This window comes from Motacilla alba, chromosome 1A (genome assembly GCF_015832195.1).
Source record: "Motacilla alba alba isolate MOTALB_02 chromosome 1A, Motacilla_alba_V1.0_pri, whole genome shotgun sequence".
Taxonomy (NCBI): Eukaryota; Metazoa; Chordata; class Aves; order Passeriformes; family Motacillidae; genus Motacilla; species Motacilla alba.
The window spans coordinates 64,890,229-64,910,246 of record NC_052031.1 but is presented as its reverse complement, the minus strand read 5'-3'; the positions used below and the strand labels follow the sequence as shown (position 1 = coordinate 64,910,246).

General features: G+C 39.1%; 1 long non-coding RNA gene across 12 annotated transcripts in view; it reads left to right on the top strand.

Moving 5' to 3' along the window:
• LOC119707810 overlaps positions 1–20,018 on the top strand; it is a 242,900-nt gene that overhangs the window by 19,198 nt on the left and 203,684 nt on the right. For all 12 annotated transcript variants that reach the window (XR_005258880.1, XR_005258881.1, XR_005258887.1 and 9 more), the window contains exon 3: positions 16,608–16,673. This is a non-coding gene — a long non-coding RNA (uncharacterized LOC119707810). The remainder of the gene's footprint in view (positions 1–16,607; positions 16,674–20,018) is intronic.

Sequence of the window (20,018 nt, the reverse complement as noted above, 5' to 3'; positions counted from 1 at the left end):
TGCTCTAGTATTTGACGTGACAGTAAGCAAGATATATCTCTCATGCAAATACTTGCTTATTGAAGCATTCAAATAGGCAAGCTGTCTTTTATCATTTGAAAATTGCAGGGATTTGGTAAAGAATCTGTAGCAGCCAATGGTTTCATCCTTTCTGAGCTTATTTTCCTGATTGTCTGCATGGGGTGTGAAGTTTTTGGGGGGTTTTGTTTTGTTTTGCCTTTCTCTGTTTCCAGGATCAGCGGAAGTTTGTGCAGATGCCATCTGTTTTATATTTAAACTTAACTGTACCTGCTGCATTTTCTTCTCTGAATGGGGCGACCTGAAATGCCACAGCCACGTAACTTAACTCAGAAGTTGGGGGGTTTTTTCCCTTTTACCCCCCATTGCTGATTGCACTGTGCTCCTACTAATCCTGCTGGAAGAGCTGTATTTTCCCTAGCTCAGCTTGCTGTGCCATCTTGGCTCACCTGTTTCAAAGTGATCTCATCCCACAGTTCCTCGGAAGACCATCTGTTTAAATTCTTGGTGATTTGATGGTCTTTTTATCCTTTTCCTTACAGTCACACACATTTCTAGTGTTTGGCCTCACAAATCTTTGCAAAATACTTTGCACCCTGCCAGAAAGTCTACCCTTTTGTCTTCAGCTAACAGTTTAATTGTTTTTAATGCACGTGTCATAGTTATTTTTTCTTTCCTCTCTTTAAAAGGAAAAAGTTAATATTTTTCAGGTGCACTCTGCACTTCCTATTTAAAGGAACTGGCCTCTACTCTGCCATTTTTTGGTTTCCAAGTTAGACACAAGCTTCCACAGAGGTAGTTCTTTGACTCCTGCTAATAAATAGAAGGCATTGTGTGTGGCTTCTGGATATTTTCTGCAAATTATATAGGTTCAATTTTATACGATGGAAAGGAAACACTGAATAGTTAGCTTCTAATTCCAAACAACGATTAATGCAGTAAGGAAGACAATATCCTCTTTAAAATCTATTTTTGTCTTTCCCTCCAATTTTGCTATACAGTTTCCAGACCTTCCCCCAGACTCATCCTGCCTAGCTTCCTGTTGAAAACGTGAGGAAACATTTGCACGTATCCTCACAAAGAAGCTTTACTTATTTGTTGGTCATTGCATATAATTTTCAGAGCATTATTTGCAGCTTAGACCCTCCCAAAAAGAAAAAAAAAATCATTTTTGCTACAGCAAATGAGATTTTTTAAATTAATTGGGACTGTTTTGGCTTAGAGGCTAACACAGGCATACTTCTAGTGAGAATAATGTCTAAAAATGTGCATCATGAACTAGGAGGAAAAAAAAGAGGCTACTCTTGAACCAAATTTTATATTGTGTTGTGTGAGAGATTCCACATGTTGTTACTTCACACAAATGTTTTCTCCCAAGAAGGAGAACAAAGTAGGATATTCAAAAGAACATAACAATAAAACATATGGATTAAAAAAAAAATCTGTCATCTTAAATGAGCAATATCATTCTTTAGCTTGCCTCCAGTGGGTCTGAGATGTTTGTAGGCTCTTAAAATATGAGTTCATTCTAGGACAAAGAAGGTTTTTTGTTTTTTTACGTTTTCGTCTGTAAATCATTGGTGGGGGGGAGAGAAAAAAGGGTGGAATTATGCTCTGGACGCTGCTGCCTTTGCATTTTTGGCATTATGCCTTCTTACTGTTTTATTGTCTATTTTGGCTGAACTTGAAGTTCCAACCATGCTCCCTGCCAAAAAGAAAAAAATAAAAAGTCAGGTCCTTTAAGGATACTGGAAAATGAAGCCAGTTTTTGAATCCGCCACGTCCTGTAAGCAAATAAAAATGAATCTCTATGGAGCTCAGACGTTACTTCCTGTTCTCCTTTGGATTCCAAGCAGGAATGGAGCAATTTTTCTCTGAATCCAAAAAAAAGGAGGGGAGAGGGGGAGAATAGATGGCTTCAAAGCAGCACAGGAGAAATCTTTGAGAGGCTTCTATGTGGCTAACTTTTAAAATATATGTAAAATGTTTTACACTTTAATATATGTCTGTACTTAGAAAAATGTGCAGCAGCTTTCCCCTGCCACTCCAGCACTCATATTTTGTAAGACAGTGGACATATTAAAAATAGACATAATTTTTTGTTGGATGTTTCCTTTTCTACTGGTTTTGTAACTTGTAAACTAAGCTTGCAAATGTTTCGGTCTTGATAGCATGTACTGATTCCTTAAGGCATGTGAAATTGATCAGGAAGATCCTACTTGTGGTTTCCCAAGGTGACCAAAATTAGAGGAGAAGCGGGAGGGTGCAGTGAAGGAGGGACAGAAATGCTTTTTCAGATAAGATAATTGAGATTTTGTTATGGTAATCTGTGTGTTAAGTCCATCAGTAAAGATCTCAGTTTTTAGGTGCTGCTACTTTCCCAATTTTTGAATTGCTGGAGAACGTATTCTGACATAAAAGATAAACTGCTAGCACAAAGTAGACTTCTGGATTTTTGCCACTGTAAAATTAGGAGTAACTGTAACCCAAGCAGACTAGCCAAGATTGAAATTCACTGTGGACAAATGTTCTTTGTGCATAATTCTAGAGGAAACTATTTTTGGTAGTGAATGAATATATGTAATCATTAACACATGACGGGGCTGCTGTAAAGGCATTAGGCTGAAGCATGAACGTTTCCAGCACCCAAGAAGTGCTGCTGTATTTTATTTAATAAACTGTCTGGAATGTTCTATTACTCTGACTTTTTTGTTTTCTTATTTCTGAAGTTTACATTAATAAAGCAACTTTAAAGTTATTTGTAGGAGAAAAGACTTGACTTCTTTTTTTCAAAAGAGGCAAAATGATGTAGCTCAAAAAAATTCAGTCATGCTGTTGGAAGGAACAGGAAAGAACACAAAGAAGATTCTCCCAAGATCCCTGAACATACTCTTAGAGGCAGTTTGTAGTGTGTGTATTTATTTGTGTTTGTCAGGCACTAAACTATCTGAGAGGCATTGGATTTCTGTATACAAGTAGAAGTTATTTCTGTTTTTGCAGAAAGTTAAGTCTTAGTGATCCTATTATGGCTCCTTGCCAATGTTGAAAGGGTTCATTTGATGTCTTATGTTGGCGTGCAGTGGGACACAGGAGAGCTGTCAGCACGGTAGACCTGCTTGCAGGAGTTTTCTGAAAGTAGCTTTTAGCATTGCCATGTCTTGCTGGGTTTGTGGCCTGAGTTTCAAGGAAGGTTGAGAAGTGATAGGAAAGGCGGGAGTCACCGAGTCGATGCCCCACAGCCTTCTAGATGGTGTGGGAAGGGATCTGCTGTGCCCTGTGCAACCGAGGGCCGGCCCACGCGTTGGGCAGTGCAGGAGAGCCATGCTCTCCTTTGGCTGTGGGGTGGGCATCGGGTGACAGCTTCCTTCTGTCCTGTTACAGTTTCTCCAGTGGTAGGTGGTGCCCTGGGGAAGCTGTGCTGTTCCTCACAGCAGCGACATGGGTCAGGAGATTGTCACTGTCTACCCCACACTCTCCTTCCTGAGCAGGTCTGAGTCAGGTTGGAAATGACTGGGGGAGGTCCTGTGGTCCATGGAAGTCAGTGTGAATTTTATCTTACTAAAATGGATGATCTGCAGATCTTGATTGATGGCCTAAGTCTGTGTTCCTTTCTCTTTGACAGGGAGTAAGAAGTTGTTAACTTTCCAATAGATATGGACTTATTTTTTTACTTCCCTCCCCCCCTTTTTTCTACTTTAAGGCTGAACTCTGAAGGGTTATACAAACAGTAACTAGTGGGAATAAGATTTACTTCTAGGTGGAGTATTAAATAGAAGCCTTACATCTGGAAACATTTACTGGATCAGACCCTATCTGGGACTGCAAGTCAACCAAGGAGCACAACGGGAAACAAAGAAAATGGCACTAGTAACTCAGAATTATTTTTTTTTAATTAGTAGTTCTGAATTTCATTCATGCAGGTTAGTATTTATGATTTTGTCTAAAATGCATACTTTTCCACATTAGGGTTGGTCTAGCAAAGTTTTCACCTATAATAACTCATTTTAGCCATTCCAGTGTCTAAAACTTGCCTTTCATATTTAGAATCTTTTTGGCCAATGATTCCTGTCTGCTTTCATAAACACATAAAACCAGAGTTTTTACATGTGTCCCCTTCCATGCACCACAGAAGCTTTGTGGTAGTTCTCTCTCAGACTTTCGGACTAAAGATTGCTGTCCTGTTGTGTTAAGCTTCAGACTTAGATTTTGCAGAGAAAAGCTTTCATAGTATCCCAAACTTTTGCTTCAACTGGTTTTCCTAAGGAGATGAGAATTACTCAGTTGTCCCATGTGTGTCTTTGTGACCCAGCTAATAACCTCTGAACTACTGCCAGGCCTGACAGGGGTGCCCCGTTAGATACTGTATCATACAAGGCCTTCTCCAAAGGCTCTCCCAGCCCTGTGCAGCCCTGGGGCAGCAGAACTGCAGACAAACTAATGGGTGGTAGTGGGAAGCATAGGGATTGTTGGCAGGATTTGAGGAGTATTACATGGGGGAAGGAGAAGCTTGGTCCATCTCTGATAAAATAAAATTGTCGGAGGATTGTCCACGCTCAGCAAGTTTTTAAAAGAAGTTTGCAAAAAGGAAGTGTCTGAATAAAGGAAAGAACTGCCTTATCTTCATCTGAGGCAGTACTGCCCTGCCCTGGGAGGGTTTACATTGTCCTGGTCTTGCCTCTGCTGGGGTGATTAAGTCCTGTTTTGCAGAGACAGAGGTTGTGGCATTGCAGGGCTGTTGTGGTGTGTTGAGTTTGGAGAGAATTAAAAAAAAAAAGAAAATTAGTGATCCAAAGATGAAGGAGAAAATTTTACAGGATCTAGGGACTGCCCTAAATTACTACAGCAGGTCCTGTGGAAAAGGTCTTTTAGAAGTACCTGTTGGAAGAGCTGTTTTGTCTCTGCTGAGGATGGATGTTTAATGGCAAGCTGAGAGAAAGCAAAGCATGTTTCTCAGTTTGGCCTTCAAAACAGCTAATGATTTATGGCTCCAGCTATGTCTTACACCTTTCAACAGAGAGATCATATTTCTTGTTGGTGTCACCACTACAAATTCCCTGCTTTCCATGGAAGAGGTATATTACTTAAACCACCCAGTGGAGCAGCTGCTCGTTTGTACTGCCAGCTCAGACCTGCATCTGAAAAGATTAATTCTGTACTTAAAATATTCAGAATCTTACATGAAGTAAATGTGTGATGCAATCCGAGAAACAATTGTTGCATAAGATCACAGGGCTTTGCTCAGATCTGAATGAGTGACTGGAATTCCAGACCTCACTGTTGCAGCCATCGGAATACTCAGCTATTCCTGCTTCCGTGTCTTGGCTGTAAAGGGAATGCGGCAGTGGTGAAACCATGTGGGGACATGGAGAATTCAGGCAGTGAATTTAGTAAGCATATTTTTTTTTCCTGTATTTTAGCTGAGAGTAGACATATTGTGTTTCATATTCTTTCAATGCTGGACGCTTTGTACAAACAGAATTTTTTTTTTTCTCTAATGTCCTGCATTTCAGATTTAAAGTTTGGCTGACACAGTTCTTCTGTTGCATACCTACTGGTACAGTAATGCAGGGATTCACTGGAATATTTATTGCTAGACAGCAGGTTTGCCATGTTAGCTGTTCCACTAAGGAACAAATTGAGGAAAGGAAATTTTGTTAATTTACTTAGAAAGAATTTCATTTTAGGTTCCTGGCAGCAATGTGTATGTGTTGGCTGCCATTGACACAATGAACCTTTGGGTCCATTGTAAAGTCTTGAGTATTCTTTGTTTTGCATAATTTTTAACATCATTAATAAGGTAAGTAATACAATCTGTTAATAATGGTGTTCCTTATATTCAGTTCTAATATCTCTTATTGCCTAGGTGGGAACAAAGTAAAACAAAGAATCAATTTATTCAGGAGAGCTGCAGCTCTGAGTTGGAGGATTTTTGTTGAAACAGTAAGTGGATATGTTCATGTGTGAAGGTTTTTAATGGCTGGGATTTTGTGTTATTAGAGTTTAAGATCTTCAGTGAAACACTGAAGTGTCTTTGGGAAGGGGCTCAGGGGTGATGTTCAGTATTCTGTTTCTCTTGTGCCCAAGTGGGAATGTGATACTCTTATAAATCAGGTTAACTGCATCAAGAGGTTTGGAATTAACAGTGACGTCATAGTGTCTAAAAAGTGCTAGAAAACTAGAACAAATTACACGTAAATACTTATCACAAATCCTACTTGATCCTTTTTATATTGCTTGTTATAAACAGGCACCTATCACCATATACACAGATTATACCTAATATATTATTATGTGTATTCCCCCACAGAGAAAGCTCAATCAGTGGGGGATTCGGTGTGGCCTTTGCCACAGGTATTTCTAATGACAGCTAGGTGACCATGACATGAAGAATCAGCTGGCATTTGCTTAAGTAAAAACTGAGAATTTGCTTTGATGTTTGTGACCATTTATATCAGTTTTCTGAATATGTCTATAAAATCACTGTACTGGTAATGAAAAGACTGATGAACTGAAGGAGTAATTTCACTTGTATTTGAGTTGTCTGAAGAGCTTGAGATCACTAAAAAGTATTTTCTTCTGTTTTAAATTGCTTTACTTCTTAATTCAAATTTGACATAAAATTAAAAAAGTAGAGAATATGGTGTAGTGGAGGTGACTAATCATCACAGTATAACATCACAATCAAGACCAATTAATTTAACAGCGTAATCAAGACCAACTGAGTTAACAAAACCCAAACCCCAAAAACCCAAGATAAAACAAGGGAAAAGAGCTGTCAGTTTTCCTGTTTGGTAAACAATATCTTTAGTAATTTTGGATTGATAAACCAAAATTGCCAATGTATGCTTTCAGTATTTTACTTTCCAAAACTTACAAGCCTAACTGTAGTTCTCACCAAACCATGACTCTTTGCAGGATGCTTTTCCTACTAGCAGGTGTCTAGTTGACCGTCCTGAGCCAAGGGAGTTGTGAAGAACAGAGCTCCTTGTCTCTGCCTACATTCTGCAAATAGCTTGGAACCTTCCTGTCTCAGTGTCACATTCTAAGTATTTGCACTCTAATGTTTCTTAGGAGAAAAATGACACAATAGTTACTATGAAACGGCTTCTTGGGCTTGTATATTTAATTTTATTTCCTTAAGTAATTACAGGTACTAACTGCTGATGTGCGACAGTCATGCAAAACAGGGAAAGCTCAGTCTGTGGACTATGGGTTTCTTAGGAGTTAACTTTTTCAGCTTGTTTGTGTTTGTTTCAGTGTGAGCTGTACTCAAGTTTAGAACCAGGTAGAGCCTGCAAGTTGTTTGGTTTATTTTATGCAGTAACAGTGCTGAAATCTGCTGGAAATCATTGCATATTTTGTAACCTTAAAAAAAATGTAAATGTTAATTTTTACTTTTGCAAATTTGGCCAAAGTACTCAATAACAGTCTGATTTACATTAATTGGTCATGAATTTTAATATTTCTAACACAAACATTTCTGTGCATCTTTTGCTTTTGCTATGTCAGTAGCAGGTTTTCAAGCCCCTCTTCTCCAAAAAAGCAGAAAATCAGCATGGAATTCCAGTGGGTAAATTGCTTTTTGTAGTTGCAACTACAAAAACCATAAAAATGGTTTATGTGCTTCACATGTTACTCAGGTGCAGTTGTGTCAATGTAAGTTCTGCCTTCCCCCATGCCCTAATATGTTATTTAATGTTATGGAAAAGCTGTTCTTTGAAGAGGCATTTATTTCTATTGTGGCATGTTGTACACTGATAAAAGCAAAGTCAGTTCACCAAGTCACTGAATTGTCTAAGTTTCCCTAAATAAAATTAAACTTTAAATCTTGCATATGGGGCAACAAGAAGCATCAAGGCTTATCTGTCATCCTGAATGAAAATTTGGCACAGGACCTCTGCTCACCAGGTGTAATTACCTGGATACATTTTCTGCATCCTTTTCCATTTCTTTTTCCTCTGTGTGTGTGTTGAGAGGCCTCTGTCTCTTTTCTTTACATGATTGTTCTCCAGGTGCCCATGTTTCCTCTTTTGCCTTTCCATTTAATTTCTTGTTCCTTGTGCTCTGACCTTCCTTCTTGGAAGAGTCACAGCAACTATAGCCAGCACGTTGTTTTCTTTCGCTATCAGACTGTAATTCTTCTCTGTACTTCTAAATCTACTGCATAAATGAAGCCATTTTTCCCCACTGTAATGGTACAGAATCATAATACTTCTTGGCTAGGGATCTACTGAGTTTGCCACCTTTCTCTGATTCTTTGTCCTGGTAGCTAATATGAAATGAAAGCAAATGTATGAGATTTATGATGGAAAAAGGTTTTGATTTTTTTTCCTGTAGATACTATGTTGATTAATGACAGAATTCTGAACTTTTTGGATAAGAGGCAAACATTTGTCACAAAATTTGAGTACAGAGACTTGTAGCAAAGAACACTGAAGAAACTTTTATTTCCTTAACTGCAGCATCACAATGTTGGAGTCTGGGAAAGGAAGGGGAATAGATGGTTAGAATAACTTTAAGACTTATGGAAAAAGAAGAATAAAAATAATTTAGTAGTTTGGTTCTCTGCACACTGAAAAACAGTCCAATTCCATATGCTGATTTTTGTAGAACATATTTTCTTGTCACTTCCATCTAGGCCTGTTACATTTTTGGGATCTCTGCTTCTGTCTGCAGTAGGTCCTGGAATTGACTATTTCCAGCTGTTGCTTCTCATTGAGGTATTTGTTGCCTTGTTGCAGCTGGTCACTGTGTGGGTTTGGGTTGAGTTTGATTTTTTTTTTCCCCCCATCCTCTCTCCATATATTTATGCAGTTTTCCAGCATGTCTGGCACACAGATTTTGGATCCGTACTTTCTTTTGTCCTTCAACAGACAGTATTTTTCCATGTGTGAAAGAACACTTCTGGTACTTCAGATGCATGTATATAATTTGGTGCAGCCTTCTTGCATATACAACAAAGATTCCTGATTTCAAAGTTTGTCCTTAATCAAAGTCTGGCATGGCAGAATTTCTGGTTTCTCAAAGGTTATTAGGCGTGTTGTCATGATCATGCAGAGGCACTGCCAGAATCTTACCTGGCAATACCCCTGAAGGTATTTTTCAAGCCTGCATTAGAAATAGTATTAGTAACTACAGAATGGAGGTGTGGATGTCTGTAGAGCAGGTTTTGCTTCCCATCAGTGGTCCATGAAATGGTGTTTGCCAGCTGGCCCCGGGCAAAGCACTGATTTGCAGTATCAGTAGAGTCTCAGCCTTTCACTCCGTTCCTGCGTGTTGTCCTTGTCTGTACTATTGTATTCATTTTCTCCTTTTTGTGCTGGGTGTGAGTGGCCAAAGGTGCCACATAAAACCTCAAACCCAGGTCATCTCTCAAACCCAGGTCATCTCTCACACCAGTTTGCAATCGCATTTTTGAGAAACGCAGTTCCATTTCAGAACCCCTTTCACAGAGACTCTACCAATGAAATACAGTGCAACTTCAGCACGTTTGGAAGGGGGAAGTGCAGCATGGAAATAAATCTATGTACAGGCTTGACTTACTGTTATGTTTACATTAATGAACTTGATTGAGCTGGATTGATCTCAAGGGCACTGATTTTATCGTGCCAGTTTGGCAGAGTGCATGTTCTGGTGTACTTCATGTGAGACTCACCACAATGACATTTTTTGTATGTTTTAATTTTTAGTCTTTAAATTACTCTGTATCTGTTTGTGCCTTCATTCCATATTAAGGAAGAATCCTACAGAACAGTCAAAAGCCTCTCATGTGAAAGGGTAGTATTTCTTTTCATCACTGTTAGAAGTAATTATTATAGTTTGCTACTTTAAGGCTTATCTAAAATCAATGTAAGTTTTCTACATTGATTGTAAGTTTTCTACATGAAACATCATGTTTCTCTGCCTCATGCTTTAGGCTGGAATGAGTTTTGTTTGGTTTTATTTTTGAAAAGTTCAGTCAATGGAATTGCTCTTCTGTAAATTTTCCATTGATTTTTCTTTTACTGTGCATCATCTTATTGTCATGAACTGCAACAGAAGTTCCTAACTTTAAATAACTACATGTAAAGAAGTACCAGGAGAAAATACTGCTGTTCATGTGCAGTCTTTTGTGGGGAGGAGCTAGGTATAGGATTTGATGTGGAAGAGCTTTGGATTTGGTCAATATGTTAAGATCCCCTAATAAAAAGACAAGTTTTCAGGAAACCCAGGTCTCTGAAACCCAAAGAGAAGTATGAAGCAACAAAGACTCACTCCTGGTAGGGGAGCATTAGGTTAGTGAACACTTGAACAAACTGGACATCTGTAAGTCCAAGGGGCCCAAGGGATCACATCCGTGAGTTCTGTGGGAGCTGGCTGGTGTCATTGCAGGGCTGATCTCGATTATCTCTGAAAGGTTCCTGTATTCAGGAGAGGTTTCTGAAGGCTGTGATAAAGCAGATGCCTTCAAGAAGGGGAACTGTGGGCTGGTCAGCCTTACCTCAGGAGGTGAGTTACTGGAACAACTAATCCTAGAAACGATTTCCAGAAGTGCCAAGGACAGGAAGATTATTAGAGGTTTGCATCCTGGTTTTATGAAGAGGAAATCATGCTTACGAAGTCTGATGGCTTTCTCTAATGAGGTGACAAGTTTGGTGGATGAGGGCAGTGTATTCTGCTTAGTTTGGCTTCAGTAAAGCTTTCAACACTACCTGTAGTAAACCAGCCAAGGAAGTAAGGGTTGGATAAATGGACACTGAGGGGAACTGAGAATGGCTGGGCCCAGGCAGTTGGGATGAGTGGCAGAAGTCCAGCCGGAGACAAGTCGCTAGTGCAGCGCCTCAGGAGTCTGCACTGAGGCCAGCACCAATTAACATCTTCATTAATGACCTCGATGGTGGGGCAGTGCACACCCTCATCAAGTTGGTAAATGATACAAAGCTGTGAGGCATGGCTGATGTGCCAGGTGTTTGTGCTACCACCCAGAGGGACCTGGACACGCTGGGTAAATGGCAGAGAAGAACCTCTAGTCTCTCTGTGAGGGGAAATAAAAAATCCTGCTCTTGGGGAGGAGCAATCCCCTGCACCAGTGTGTGCTTGAAAGCAGCTGTGCCGAGGAGGATACTGGGATCCTGATGGTTGCCAAGCTGATCATGAGTCAGGAACATACAGTTGCAGTAGGAGGGCCAAGGCAACTCAGTCTGCATTAGGAAGAGCATGGACAGCAGGTTTAGCCTTGGTGAGACGATATCTAGGCTGCTGGCTATTTTCCTGGGGTTTCAAGTACAAGAGAAGCTTGGACATCCTGGCATGAATCCAGTGAAGAGCGATGAAAATTACTAAGGCACTGGAGTATCTTTCCTCTGGAGAGAAATTAAGGGTTGGGACTCTTCAGCCTAGGGAAGGTTTGGAATTCAGAGGGCTCTGGTCTTATCAATGTGTATAAATACCAGAAGTGTTTATTCAGGAGATGAAGATGAGGAAGCCAGGCTCTTCTTGCCAGTGTACTTTTTAATGGTAGAGCCCAGTGACAGGCAAGAAGCACAAAAAAAAAAAAAAAAAAAAAAAAAGGCAAAAAACCTGCGCATGAAATTCCATCTAAGCACAAGAAAAAGAAGTTTGTTCTTACAAGGGTACTCAACACGCAAAGCAGGCTGCCCAGAGAGGTTGTGGAGAGAATCAGGACAAGACTTGACATGGTTGTGGGTAGCCTGGCTTAGATGACCCTGCTTAAGCAGGGGATCTCAAAAGGTCCCTTCCAACTCAGAGATTCTGTGGTATGCCCTGAAAAAGAAAACTGTCACTTCTGAATTGGTCCTTGCTTTGCACTTCTCTTACAGTGCACACAGACAGAGTGTGATATGACATCTGCTTGATAGTGTTGTTCTTCAATTTAGATTGCCTTTGCCTTCTGGCATTGCAGCACTCTTGGTCAGAATTTTTACATCACCTTTTAATGCCCCTTGGTACTTGCACTGTTTTTCCAATATTTTTAACCAAGGCACTGACTGAGTCCATATTTTGGTTTTACGAATTGCAGACAAGCTGCATAAAATGTGATCTTACCAAATACATAATTCTCTGGTATTTCAGTGACTTGGGAGGATTCAGTTTTGTTCCTAAGAGATAGTCAGGTACATCAGTTGAAATATATTTTTGGCAAGCTTGACAAGACATCCTTTTCTGAGGAAGGTAATGTCATCTTTGGTGTGTGGAGAATATATTTCTTAGGGTAAAGTAAATGCCTTCAGAATAACAGGCTGATTTGTTTCCTCAAGTCAAAGCTGTGAGCTGTAAAAGAGCATATTCAGTAACTTCCTCTTTTTTTTTTTCCTGCACTTATGGTAAACTCAGCATGGTCCCACTGCTGTGTGCTTTCTAATTAGAGGTGTGAAGGAAAACAAAGAAAGAAGGTGAATTTGGTATTTTTGCATTTCTCCTATCATCAAGAGTAGTGTTTTCTGGTTTGGTTAATGAACTATGCATCAATTTTGCTCTTTAGCAAAAGGTCACTTTGATCCCAGAACTGTGCCAAGTGGCTTTAAGGAGGTGTTAAATAGGAATGATAAATAAAGCAATTTAAAGTACATAAAGTACATTTGGGTCAAAATTCCTCATCACAGATATCTATCATTTCACAACCTATGTATCCTTGTAACTGAAATCCACTGGGAGCACATTCCTGGCTAACCTAAACAAATCTGCTTTCTCTTAGCAGTATTTTGGTAACAGATGTAGTCCAGAGACTGAACTTTGCAGATTGTACATTGGAATTGAGATGTTTCAGCTTAATTCAATAAATGTTAAACAACAATTAACTAATTGCACAAAAAAAATACCCCCAAATTGTGAGAAAATAAAGTTACTATTTATGGGTTTACATTTTTCTTGTTTTTGACCTGGAGCATCTTGGCGTTGTTCATATTTTGAAAGGGAAGGTGATGCTGTTTGACTTTAATTTTGGTTTTTTGAAATCCAGTTCTTCTAAAATCTTACTGTAGATGGTTAGAAAAAAAAGCAGTATACGTATTTGAAGACAGAAATTTTTGTTGATTAGACTCAGGCGGTAACTTTATTTTTTCACAACTGCAGCATTTGAATAAACATTAACAGGTTGAAAATTCATGTTAACATTGCTCCAGGGTGATGTAAATTATGTATCCACCACTTAAGCACTTACCCTTTTCTCATTGACCTTGATGGCAATTACAGAGGCTGCATTTCTCTATAGCAATCTGAATTCTAAGCAATTTATCCACCATGTGAGAGGCAAAGAGGCAAGACCCCTATACGCACAAAACTGCAAGTTTTTAGAGCAAAACTTTCTGTGGCCATTGCAAATAAAACCAGTTTTCATCTTTATTGAGCTCTTCCAAGCCTCATGAAAGAAAATGCCGAAGCCAAGTTCGTACTTTTTTGTTTTGTCTTTTAACACCACAAAAGTGAATCCTGTTGATGGCTCCCAGTTTCGCTTTGTAGAGATTAAAGAGGCTTGGGGTTGGGCGGCTTTGGGGTTTTTTTTTAAGTTGGTATGGAGGAATAACTGTATTCTGTCATGTGTCACACGTGAAAGGGGAAACAGGTACACAGGTCATGGTCTGACTGAGCCCTGGGCAGAGGATTCCTGCAACAGGCAGTGAATACCCAGCCACCATGGGTGTTTGCTGGCTGCTCTCGGGTCATTCATGGTGAGATAGAGTAAAGCAAAGGCAGGACCAACCAGGTTTTTGTGTTTTAGCTATGTATTCATTTTGTGTTGCTGAACAGGCTTTTTTACATGCAGATGGCTTTACCTATTGATTAACTGATTTAACTGTATAAAAAAGCGATAGCAGCGCCTCAAACTCCGTAATTAAACAGGCTGCATAAATTGTCTTTTATTAAGCTAGACACTATTTTGCAATACATTTTTTTGATAATACTGATTCTCTCCTTTTCTATTGTCCTTCCCTCTACTTTCTATCATGTTTGAAGTGACTTCCTTTATTTTGTGTTTTTCACACTGAAAATATAATGTGAGGAAATGGTGACAAGTTTTACAGAGGACTTCTGAAGCTCATTTTTGTAGAAGTAGGGTGATGGATTGTTTTGAGAGACTGAGCATGACTTCTCTTTAGATCAGATAAAAACAAGTAGAATTTAACTTTTCCTTTATCTGTTATAATCAGAGCTACCCAGTGGAGTTTTCATGGCAGCAAGGTGAACCAGTTGTAGTGTTTTTTTACAGTGTAGTGTCTCTTTATTGTAGAAGTAGAAACTCAAAATGCGTGAAGAGGACTTCCTTCCCTTTCTTTAGGGGCCTTTGTGCAATTTATTCTTGACAAATGTCCAGGCTTTTCCTTCCAAATGGTTTGCAGTCTGTAGGCCCTTCTCTCACAGACCCCCAGGAGATTTTTGAGTATTCTAGCAAAAGGGTTTTAGGTAGTATTGAATATCTTTCACAGGCCCTTTGCACAGGTCAGGATTTTTCCTATAATTAGTTTCAACAATTCCTTTGCACTTTTTAGTAAAACCACAAATAAGAGAAATGAGCTGGGCTTTTTTATCCTGGAGAAGAGACAAATGAGAGGGGATCTTATGAATGGAATGAAGTATCTGAAAGGTGGGTATCAAGAGGATGGGACCAGATTCTCTTCAGTGGTACGCAGACAGGACAAGGGGCAGTGGGCATATAAACTGAAACATGACATGTTGCATCTGAATATGAGCTGTCAACTCGCTCAGGGTTTTTCATTCAGATTTATACAGCTTGTGTAGCACGAGCAGCCTAGAATGCATCTCGGGTGATAACCTGGAGCTATTCTAGTTCCATCAGCATTCTCATGGTTTATTCATGGTACAGAGATGTCTTTGTTTGTATCACATGGATATCAGAACGGGGTGTTTGCCATTACAAAGTGGTTTTGCTTGACAGGTTAAACTATAATAGCTATTAACTTTAGGATTTTCTATTGTGTTGGCCTGCCTAGAAAATAACATTTATTTCCTTTAATTAAATGAAGTGAAATGTAAGCTAGCACTTTCTAATTAAACTTGTGCTGGAGAATGACTGCAAGTGGCAATGAGAGATTCTTAGAGAATTTCAGGAGGGTAAAATGTATTCCACAACTCCTGTTCTGTATGATATAGCATCCAAAAGAGAGGAATTAGTCTGCTGCATTTCAGTGGTTTACACTGAAGAGAACTCATTATCCTGCAAATATCTCACTAGTTTGTACAAGGTTAATACAGGGCATGTATTTTTTATAACTTATAATAGTACAAATATTTACAGGGGGTTTCATTCAGATGTAGTATCATTTTAGTATTAACTGTTAAGTTCTTATGTAAGATCAATATTTAAGAATCGGATTTAGATATTTAATTTTACAAGATACATAGCTTTACCAAATATGAAAATATTCCTTCAGTAGATATTTTTCACCTCTAAATTGACTACAGGTTCATTGTGCCTTGGAAGATAAAGTAACATCTTTATTTGGGCTCACAGTACTTTTCACATGTGAGATCTAAGTGCTTTTTGCCAATTCAAGTGTCTCTTCTGTAATCAAACCAGTTTGGTTTAGTAAAATAAAAAAACTTTCAGCATTTTATTTCAGTAAAATAAAAAACCTTGAGCAAATACAGCAATCATAAGTGTCCACCCCATTAATTCGAGTAGTCTTCCACTATTTTTATTTAAAATTATTTAAATATTGGTTGGATATTGTTTAAATTTCCAAGAGTTTGAGGCCCAGGTTAAACAGTGACCAGTATGTTCAGCAGCAGAGGAAGGAAGGTGCCTATAGCAAATTGGTTCTGTGGCTGTCATGAGTAGATTGTCCAGGCCCCCGACGTTGCCTTTTGTTCCACTCCATTGTCTGAGAACAACTCTGACTTTGCATCTGAAGGTTTGTCACCACTGATAAATTTTGTGGCATTAGCTTTTCATCCCCTAGGTCAGGGTTAAATTATAATACATACTATAACACATACCAGGCTGTTTCAAGTTCTGAGTTTTTATATTTAGGACTGATTTTCTTTTTAAATAACTACTTTCAACATATCTTCATTTTAAAGTATCTTCAACTTTATATAATTTGTTCTAATCTTTAGAGAGACTTAAAATTTTGTGCAACAACTGCTCAATTAATATTTAATCTCTCTTGATAATGCATAACAACAAGTTACTTTTAGTTCAAATACTCATAAAACTTCAAATGTCAGTTACAGAACCCCAAATTTATTACTGCTTTGAAAGCATGTTTTGCTTGCCTTATTTGTGTGGGATTATTTTCCGTTCCATGGCAGAAGGGTATATTGGCTAGAAATTGTCTCTGGAGTATTATACAAAAATACATGGCAACATAGAGTGCCAGGGTGATAGCTGGTGTTTGGCAGGATGCTTCAGTCACACGGAGGCTTCATTCCTGTTCACAGATCTCACTGTTGCCCTGGGCAAGCCCAGGTGAGGTCTGCGTGCTCTTGCCTTTCCTGCTGTGGAACAGCCTGTGACAAAGAGCCCTCATGGGCAGGTCATTGGAGGGTGACAGGGAAGAGGTCTCTTTGTGCTCAAACATTGCAGATGTGGATGCTGATGGCTGCTTTTGCTGTTTGCTTGTGTTTCTTAGGCCCTGAATTAGGACTGCTCAGTGCCAAGGCCAGGAAGCCGTGCCTGGATTTCACTGTGACGGCAGGTACGTTCCATATCCCTCACACCTGGCTCAGAGCCTCCTGTCCCCTTACAGCAGAGGCAGGGTGACACCACATTTCTGACAGAAAGCTGTGTCCAGCCCTTGCTGGATGTGGCAGTCCTGGAGCAGTGTCACCTAGAGCTTGTCCCTAACCTGGGACTGAATGGCCTTTACAGGAGCTGATGTGTAGACCTGCTTACATGCAGAATATTCTTGCTATAACATTATAATTTGGTTTTGAAAAGAGTTAATTATTTAGAAAGCTAGATGAGAATCTAATTTTTTTCTAGAAGTAATGTATTACAATTTAACTCAACTAGTACAGGAAATAAAAAGGAGAGAAAGGTGCCTCAAACACTTGTTTTATTTGTAGAGAAAAAGGGCTCTACAAATTCAAGCAGATACAAATTTGAGCTAGCTAGAGGAATTGGCTAACATTCACACACATGTCTACAGACTTTTTCATTGCATTATTTTCTTCTTTTGTCATGAAATTCATGTCTTGTGCCTTTTCTTTAATTATGCATCAGCTTTTGATGGAGTGGCAGTAAAGTATTATGTCTTTTTTCTTTTTTTTTAATGCCTCATTTAACAGAACTATTTCACATGCAGTGTATTAAAAAATTCATTGTAATACAAAATTTCTGGCTTTCTTGTGGTTAATTTCCCTTGTAAAGAAGACATAAAATATCTTTTTCACAAACTACATTTTTCTCAGAACTTTTATAGTCATGTTTCTCTCCCAGTTGATTTTTTTCCATGAATATCCCTTTCTAAAATTATGTGCCTGAACAACAAACCTACAAATTTGATTATCATCCTAGAATATGTGCAGAGGTTGTTTTTCAGACTCTCATACATATTTTTGTTCTTCAATTTTAAACCAGATGAAGAAGATAAAATATTTTTAATGTTAAACAAGAATAAAGCATACATAAATAAACTTCATTCTCATCTTGTTAAAAAAATGGCTTTGTAGTTCTAGAGCTCTGTAAAGAGCAATATTAGTAAAGATACCTTTTCTGTATTTTTAATATAAGATTTTTAAGAGAAAAATATAAGAATATAAAATATAAGAAAATATAAGAGAAAGGCAAGTCAGATTTTGGAATCTGGCTAGCCCAGACGCCTAGGACTGGCTGTAGGCTTTCTCTGGGATGTGGGAAATCAGGGGAGCCATAGCAATAGCAGCCCTCAGGTTCCTGCTGCATGGTTTTAGCCCTCTGATGGCTGGATGCCTCCCTGGGCCATCCCAAAGCAGGTGCTCTACTCAGGCCTTATGAGGTTGCCTTTGGAATTGCTGGCTACAGAAAGAGGTGGAATGACTGGCTTGGAATAGGTGCCTAAATATAAATGAGAATTTATGTGCCCAGATTTTGGGTGATCCACATAATGGATCCTACTTTGATAATTTTTAGGTTCAGGCTCTCAGTTATGCTTCCATTTGGTTGTTTTAATAAGATAGAAATCAGTAAAGTTGCTTGTACTTACATCGTATTATCCAAAACAATATTCTCTCCTATTTTTTCCTCTGTATTCTCTCATATTTGTCATTTTCCCCAGCTGAAACAATAGCAGCAATGCAAAATGCAGATTTTGATTGTACTTGAAATCTACATATGTATGCTTATAAGATCGAGTAAATGTTTGGACATGTTTCAAGCTTCAAGAGTGCCTGGTTTCTGTGGTGATGGGATTCATATTGGTTGTATATCCAGCTCAGTGGCATGTATTCAGCCTTTGCAGGTAGACATCCCTTTTGTATTCCAAACTGTATGGCCATCCATGACTGATTTTGGAGTTTACATCCATAGGGTGGTGTGACATTTGCACTGGCAGTCACTGGCTGGTAGGAAGGGTTTCGGGAAGTGGTCAGGTGGCCACAGACTGACTCCACTGTCAAGGATGACGTGCTGTTCTTACCCCAAGAGAGGACCAAAGCTGTTCCCAAAAGCAGTATGAGTGTTATCTTGATGCATAAGTGATCCCATGGGTAATGAAGTTGGTATTAATGGTTCCTGTTGAATTGAGTGATTCAGGGAGCACTGTGAGCTCTGAGGTCACAGGGTTTGGGCTGTTTGGGATTCCAGCTCAATAACCAGGATACTGACATGAGATTAGAATACACCAAACACCTGTTCACACTTGCCTGATTTTCATGGTGTGTTTCTGGAAAAGTTACATAAAGAATTGTGAGAAGATGACAAGGTGGTTAGAATTTCCAGCAAGCCTTCTCTTATTCTGTTTCCTTTTGGACTTGCACAATTGCTTGCATTGAGGTCAGCTGTTTTAAAGTACCTACAGGAACAGATTTTTTTGGTTACAAGAGTCTTGTATGCCTCTAAATATCACTAACTCAATTGCTTAGCACTAGATTATCAACATATACAGACATTCCCAGGCCACCTAACTAGAACACAGAAATGGATTAGCTCTTGTGACTGCAGAACAAATAATGTAACAACCAGACACTATTAATTACACATTTCAGCACAAGAAATTCGAAGAGATGTAGCTAATGGATTGCAAGACTGGTTGTTGGGTTAATAAACATACAAGGAGTGTTGACACCTAGAGACCAGTGAACTGGTAAATTGAAGATCACCTGTTTTTTCCCAATGTCTGGTCATTTTCTCAGCCACATACAATTTAATGGGCTGCTGCTGCTGTTTGTAGGTTCTGCCTTTCTGGTTTTCATTTGTTTGGTTTTTAGCAAGTCAAAAGAAAGACATGGTAAAGGCTTTTTCAAATTGTTGATAGAATATGATCATAAGCTGTGATGTTGATCCTGTCACTTGTTGAGAGATTCTCTCTTCTCTCTTCTATCTACTCTGTCATAGTGACAGGCTTGAAGAACCTCAAAAATTCTTTTGCAGCCAATGAGAAAATAATAAAATGTTAATAGTAGAGGGAATAGACTGTTTATCTAAGAAGGAGAGGTGTAAATGTACACTGTTTTTCCTTTACTGTGCTTTTTCAGAAGTCTTATCCAGTGTTTTTTGCCAGTGCGTTCCCTTGCTTCCTCCCCGTCCTCACTCTTGCACAACCTCCCCTTCCTGAGGTGCTTTGTATTTTCTTTTTCAGAACATTCATAATAATTTCCTTGCCTCATTCCTGTCTCTTTGCTTACATTCTTTTCCTGTTCCCGAAGCCTTTAAACTCATTCTCTTATCAAAATTAGCTCCCTAATTTTTTTCCATTTCAAATGAACTCCATTCAGTTGTGCCCATCAGCTGAAACCCACAGATGTGGTGGCACATCAGCTGAAACCACACAGATGTGGTGGCACAATCACCCACAGCCATTGGTGGCAAGTCTTGGGCTGCTGGAGGGAGTTAGCAAAAAGCA